The sequence below is a fragment of the Ailuropoda melanoleuca genome, unplaced genomic scaffold, assembly GCF_002007445.2.
Source record: "Ailuropoda melanoleuca isolate Jingjing unplaced genomic scaffold, ASM200744v2 unplaced-scaffold11384, whole genome shotgun sequence".
Taxonomy (NCBI): domain Eukaryota; kingdom Metazoa; phylum Chordata; class Mammalia; order Carnivora; family Ursidae; genus Ailuropoda; species Ailuropoda melanoleuca.
In genome coordinates this window covers 3192876-3200405 of record NW_023179820.1, presented here as the reverse complement: position 1 = coordinate 3200405, position 7530 = coordinate 3192876, and the positions used below count along the sequence as shown (strand labels likewise).

Genomic DNA, 7530 nt, shown 5'->3' with positions numbered 1-7530 from the left:
GTATATGTACTATGCATATGAACTAGGTATATGTACTATGTATATGTACTATGGTATATGTACTATGAATTGATATATGGTATATGTACTATGGTATATGTACTATGCATATGTACTATGGTATATGTACTATGTATATGTACTATGGTATATGTACTATGAATTGATATATGGTATATGTACTATGTATAGGTATATGTACTAGGTATATGTACTATGAATTGATGAAGAGGCCTCATATTGTATCTCTTCATTTATGCATTAATTTGTGTTGTTTGTTTCCAATTTGTTCATCCCAAAACTTAAATGTTAGGCAACTCCCTAAAATGTCCTTACAGTTCCCAGTTGGGCAAGGTGGAGAGGGAGGGGGAGGAGGAGAAGAACAAGGGAGAGGAGAGGCAAGAAGGGGAAGGGGAAGAAAAATAAATCTCATTTGGTTTCTCCCATAGCTACTTAGCCTTTCCTTCATAGAACTTCCAACCGATTATAACTACTTTTTTTTTTCTGCTTGAGATACATAGATTTATTATTTTTTTAACTTATTTTTTTAAGTTTTTATTAACATTTCAGTTAGTTAACATACAGTGTAATATTAGTTTCAGGTGTACAATTTAGTAATTCAACACTTGCATACAACACCCACTGCTCATCACAAGTGCTCTCCTTAATCCTATTTAACCCATCCCCCAACGGACCTCTCCTCTGGTAACCATCGGTTAGCTCTCTATCACTAAAAGTTTGTTTCTTGGTTTGCCTCCACTTCTCCTTTTATTTTCCCTTTACTAATTTGTTTAAATTCCACCTATGAGTGAAATCACATGGTATTTCTCTTTCACTGACTTACTTCCTTTAGCATAATCTCTCTAGCTCCAACCATGTCATTGCAAATGGCAAGACTTCATTTCTTTCTATGGCTGAGTATATTCCATTATATGTATATATGTATACCATTTCTTCTTTATCCATTCATCAGTGGATGGACACTTGGGGTGTTTCCATACTTTAGCAATTATAGATAATGCTCCTATAAACACTGGGGTGCATGTATCCTTTTGAATTAGTATTTTTGTATTCTTTAGGTAAATACATAGTAGTGCAATTGGTGGACCATAGAGTAGCTCTATTTTTCACTTTTTGAGGAATCTCCATACTGTTTTCTGGAATAGCTACACCAGCTTGCATTTCCACCAACAGTGTAAGAGGGTTTCCCTTTCTCCACATCCTTGCCAACACCTTTTTTTTTTCTGGTGTTGCTGATTTCAGCCACTCTGACAGTATGAGGAGGCATTTCATTGTAGTTTTGACTTGTATTTCCCTGATGATCAGTGCTGTTGAACATCTTTTCATGCGTCTGTTGGTCATCTGTATGCCTTCTTTGGTAAAATGTCTATTCTTCTGCCTATTTTTTATTTGGATTATTTGGTTTTTGGAGTTTTGTAAGTTTTTTTTTATATATTTTGGATACTAATCCTTTATCAGGTATGTTATTCGCAAATATCTTCTCCCATTCCATAGGTTGACTTTTACTTTTGTTGACTGCTTCCTTCACTGTGCAGATGCTTTTTTTTAAAATTTATTTGAGAGAGAGAGCGCAAGCACACAGAGGGAGGGGGAAGGGTGAAGCAGGTTCCCCACTGAGCAGGAATCCCGATGTAGGGCTGGATCCCAGGACCCTGGGATCATGACCTGAGCTGAAGGCAGATGCTTAACTGACTGACCCACCGAGGTGCCCCTGTGCAGAAGCTTTTTAATTTAATGAGGTCCCAATGGTTTATTTTTTGTTTCCCTTGCCTCAGGAGACATACCTAGAAAGAAGTTGCTACGGTCAGTGTAAAAGAGGTTACAGCCTGTGTTCTCCTCTAGAATTTTTATGGTTTCAAGTCTCACATTTTGGTCTCTAATTCATTTTGAATTTATCTACTCTATTTTTGTTAGTAATTCTTTAATGTCTATGTCTCCCACCAAATATCATTCACGATGTATATATGCTTGATATTGTGTTAATAAACTTTGTTGTTATGGGGGGAAAATGTCTCTATTTACTGGAAGAGTATATTTTTATTTTTTAAATTTTTTTATGTTTTTTTTATAGGAGTAATTTTTTAAGTATGTTAATGCCTTGGTTCCTAATTTTAAAAAAGATATTTTAAAAGTTAAATATTTTTTAAGAAACACAATTTTAAAACTGACAATGTCAGTTGCTAGCAAGGCTGTAGAGCAGGAGGAGCTCTCCATTGCCGGTAGGAATGCAACATGGTAAGAGTTTTATAGGCTCTTACAAGACTATCTATATTCTTACCATGTGACACAGCAGTTGTATTACTAGATATTCAGCCGACTGACTCAAGAACATATTAAACCTTCATGGGAAGGTTTACAGAGGCTTTCTTCATAATTTCCTTCAGTAGGTAAGTGAATAAACAAACAGTGGTACCTCTACAGAATGCCATACTATTAGATACAAAGAAAGTACCAAGGAAGCCACAAAAAAATGACTGTGAAATGCATATTGTTAAGTGAAAGAAGCCAGGCTGAAAAGGCTACACACTGTGTGATTCCTGTTACATGACGTTTGGGAAAAGGCAAAATTCTAGAGATGATTAAAAACAAAACAAAACGAAACAGTTTCCAGGAGTCTAGAAGGCAAGGAGGAGCGCTCAACAGGCCAAACACAGGGATGGTGTTGGGTGGTGAGACTCCTCTGCACGACACTCTAATAATAGGCACATGACACTATGGGTTTGAAAAGACCTATAGAACTTCAGCACAAAGAGTGAAACTTAATGCAAATCAAATCAAAAGTGTGGCTCCTCTGTGTGCAGGGCCCTCTCTGAGTACACACTTCTCCCTCCCACAGAGTCATCCCGGATCCTATTTCATTGATCAATGTTTGCCTTGTGAATTTGTAATCCCTTGTACTTCTGCTTGGCACAACCAGTATCTCTGAGCAGTCTAGGAAACTAGAGACTCCATGGGTCCAGCTGGGTCAGATCAGGCCTTCTAGCTGCTGTAGCTTCGCCTCTGTCTAAAAAACTATGCTAGAAAGTCATGCTGAAGACAGGGGCTTCCGAGCAGCATCAGGAGAGACTGTCAGGGATGGTAGGAAATAAGGCACTGACTGCAACAGAGGCTTGATATCCATGGGAATGGTATGAGTGATCACCGTATTCCAGCTGAAAAGCAAGAAAGCAGCTAAAGTTGAAAAACTGGCAGGACTAAGAGGATGTGGACAGTATATGAGCTAGGTCCATTCTCCCATGAGGGCATTGTATCCCTCCATCATGGCAGCTGCCATACCCCAGGATTTCTCCAATTCTGCTCTGTAGCTATGATACAACGCCCAACATCTAAAGTGATAATATTTATGAGATTTCTTTAGAAGTTTTTGTTTCCTTTATCACCAGAGGTATCTGATGGTAACCTAAAGATTTTGTGCATCTTCTTCACAGCCAGACACAGATACATGAATATACTTTGAGCCCTGAGAGGCTGCCAATAATCTTCATCCTGCCAGAATTATCCAATCTTCTCTTCATTGAATTTTCCAGAATAGAGGGAGAGAAAATGGAATTATCAAGATTAAAGCAACCTTACATTAATCTGTCCATGAAGGAAAGCAATACCAAGAGCTACTAGAAATCTACACAGACTGACTAGGAAACAGAAAGTAGAGTAATCAGAGAAATACATATATATATATTAATGTAGCCAGACGTTTTCAACCATGAGAGAATGTCTAAAGTGCATGGAATGCAGGGGCCTTTGGGTGGCTCAGTCAGTTGAGTGTGGACTCTTGATTTTCGCTCAGGTCATGATCTCAGGGTCATGAGATCGAGCCCTGCAGTGGGCTTCGTGCTCAACAGGGAGTCTGCTTGAGATTCTCTCTCTCTCCCTCTCCCCCTGCCCTTACCCCCACTCATGCACACTTTCGCTCTAAACTGAATAAATAAGATGCATAGAATGCAGCTCCAAAAATATTTTAACTATCTATTAATTTTTTGAAATATTTATTGGGACCCTATACACCTTGTCATGATTGTAGATCCTGGGGTCACAAAGAGAAACTATAGTTTTCTCCCCAAACTCTCATGAAAACGGAAAATAAGCAAAAACGAAAACACAAGTCAGCCGGGAACGACATTGCTCTTCACTGCTCTTCAGATCATGGCCAGAAGCTACACCTCCCACAGGCAACTCACTCAGTCAAATTCCCCTAAACAAGGCAGATGGGGAGTGGGGCTCAGTCAGAAAACGTTAAGAAAGTTGCCTAGCATATAAAGCCAGTTTTGTGCTCAAGGCGAAGCTTCTTTGCGTTTGATAATTGTGTCGCTTTACCCAGGACAGACAGTAGAGCCAGCAAAACCAAAATAGAGATGTTTTACCATTGAAGCCAATGACTAAACTCACAAACATGCCTGAAAGGACTGGGAATTTGAATAACAATTCTGGTGGCAAATGGGCTAGATGTTGCATCCTGGTAGCAGATACAGTGTGTAACACAAAGGAACAGAGCACAGGAAGACCAAAGTACAATGTCAGAGGCCTCAAACATCCTCAAAGCACAGAGAAGCAGTAATAGAAAAAAATCTACACATTCAAATATTAAGTATTTATATTACAGTAATCTTGTTACGGCAATAAGAAAAAGCCAAGGAAAATTCCTTCAGCCAAGTAGAGAGGGCAGCCGGCACAAAGTAAGGACAGGTGAGCAGGCTGGGACAGCCGCTCACCCAGCGGACATCCAGTGTGCTCTTGCTCATGGGAGCTATTTTTCATTCAAAAATGAGGCCAGTTTAGCTTTAAATGTGGACATATATAAGCACAAATAAAACATGGGAGGCACAAGTAAAATTCTACAGGTCAGGTCACAAACTATAAGGAATCCAGTAACAGTATATGCTGATACATGTAGTTTTGAAATATTTCTTATGCGCAAAGTATTGCAAAATAGGCCATGTGGGTAGGCTATGTGTTATGAGATCATGTTTAGTATTTCTTCTCTTTATTCAACCTGTCTCAAAACAGTATCAATTCAGGGGCACCTGGGGGACTGTCGGGCATTTGCCTTCTGCTCAGGTCATGATCCTGGGGTCCTGGGATCAAGGCCCCACATTCAGTCTGGTACCCTGCTCAGTGGGGAGTGTACTTCTCTTTCTCCCTCTGCTCCCACACCACGGCTCGTGGTGACCCTCTCCTTCTCTCTCTTTCTCTCAAATAAATAAAATCTTAAAAAAAAAAAAGTAGTATCAATTCAGACGTGTTGCTTGTCAATAAAGTATGTTAAACCAAAACAAACAAACATCGGAGGAAAAGATACATACCTAAGAAGATATAGAAATGTTTGAAATTCATCTAGAGATATTTTTTAAAATAAAATATTAACAATTCTTTGTGAGGTGCTTTGAGGATGGGAATAGCCATCCTCAAATGAATTTTCATTACTCTCCTTATGACTGCCTTTCTCCTTGTTATCATTTATATGTACCTCTACTGGGCTTCAGACAGGATTTACAGTGTAAGATACTTTGAAGTCATGTACAGTGAGCTTTGCACAGTGATGAAGTGAAAGCATACAGGCAGCACCCGACACTGGGAAACTTAAGTAGGTAATAAATGATCTCTCTTGCACAGCAATCACTTTTCCATTTCTGGCTAGCACAGCATAATTCTGGCAATTCCCAATTCCACGTTTCGCCCTCTGTCTCTGTTTAAGTTAATGCTTCCACAGGGGCTTCAAAATAAAGGACTGAGAAGCCAAAGAATCACAGGCTTCCAGGAAATATGAATGTTCAATGTTCGTCAGGGTTGTAGGGTTTGGGGGAATGAGAAATGGATTCAGAGGTAAGGAAAGGCAGAGGTAGAGAAACCAAGTGGTTCTAGAACACCGACTCCTGTTTCAGTAATGGTGTTTGTTTGTTGTTTGTTTACGCTCTCTTATCTTTTGTGTTTCTTTCCAATAGCTTATTTGGAGAAAAGCTCTAACTCTGAAAACAGTCTGGTGATGAAAAATCATTGGAAAACCTTGGATATAATTTTCTGATGTACTGGGATGTGTTCTTATTGATTCCTTGGTAAATGTGCTTGAGAATTTTCTGAGTTTATTCAAATGATGAGAATGATTTGTATTTTTTTTATTTTAATGTTTTTTATTATATTATGTTAGTCGCCATACAGTACATCCCTGGTTTCTGATGTAAAGTTCGATGATTCATTAGTTGCATATAATGATTTGTATTTTAACATGAGGCCAAAAACTACAGGCATTCAGGTGGTTAGGCATCAGGATTCAGTAAGGAAGGAAGAATGAGTCTATTAGCAACCCGTCCCTATCAGAGAGCTACTGTGATGAATACAGCATTATGTGCCTTCCATTCTAGAATACTGAGTAACCAGAACAACTTTAGATCTAGTTGCTTATACTCCTAAGTGACTCCGAACCTTGCCATACTCCTCAAGAACCCAGGCTGGGAAATCCACTACTAGGCCATCTGCATGGAAGCAATTAGTCCTAGAGCTCTATGATTTTCATTACACACAGGTACATAGTCAAGAATTCCTGTCATTTTAATATTACGTTTAAGTATAACTTAATACAACAATATGTACACAACACACTTTTAATTGTTAACATTCCTTTAAACATAATAGATGACAATGAGTTTCATGATTCTCACTAAACCCATAATGTAAGTCCTTGCATGACAGGAAATAACTCAAAAATACTATAAATACTATGAATACCTGCTTTGCCTCTACTGACTGAAGCTAATAAAGTAAGCTTTAGAAAAAATAATTTATATTGCTCTTTCCTTTGAATGATGCTCATTAAAGAAACAACATAAACTTAATACAGCTGTTTAAATAAATACGGTGGAAAGATGTGTCCAAATGCAGTCTAACTAGTTGATTATCGACGTGTGTTCGGAGTGTTGCTCTCCTCCCCACACCAAGAAATTAAAAAACAATTTTTTATATTGTTCTAGAACAAAGAGGCTTCATAAAGCTTAATACTGAAGAAAACAACTTGTAATAGCAATGTACAAAAATGAATATTTTTTTCATTAATTTACAATTACTTCAAAAAGTAAGGTCTTACTTGAATTTAGGTAGAGCAGTATTTTCCTTTTTCAGAGGTCACTTCTCTGGCAATCTTAACATTCTGGAGAATAGTCTAGATGCAGAAAGCAAACGTAAAAGTCCTATGAGCATTCAAAATAGGAGCAATAAAATCTATACACTGAAATTTATTCACTTTATCCATAAGGAAGACATTTATGTTCATATCATATATATTTTTTAACACATTTCTTTGTGAATTTCTAGGACTAATTCAAACTCTTGTGAATCACCAAGGGGAAAAATAACATGATGAGCATTTCCCAAATGGCTAATGTCATAAGATTGAGTTCTGCAGAACACATTTTGGGGAAACTGGCTTATAAAAAAGCATATTTGGTAATCTGCCTAAAATTGTATCTGCCAGTAGTCAGCATTTAGATATAAGCTGCCAATACCACAGCCTTTAGAATT

At 38.0% G+C, this 7530-nt stretch overlaps 1 protein-coding gene across 1 annotated transcript in view; it reads right to left on the bottom strand.

Moving 5' to 3' along the window:
• The window catches only part of SNTG1 (syntrophin gamma 1), a 556874-nt gene extending 549724 nt beyond the window's left edge, over positions 1–7150 (bottom strand). The window contains exon 1 of the mRNA XM_034650177.1: positions 7097–7150. The gene's annotated coding sequence lies outside the window, so the exon portion shown is untranslated. The remainder of the gene's footprint in view (positions 1–7096) is intronic.
• Between the last annotated feature and the right edge of the window lie 380 nt (positions 7151–7530).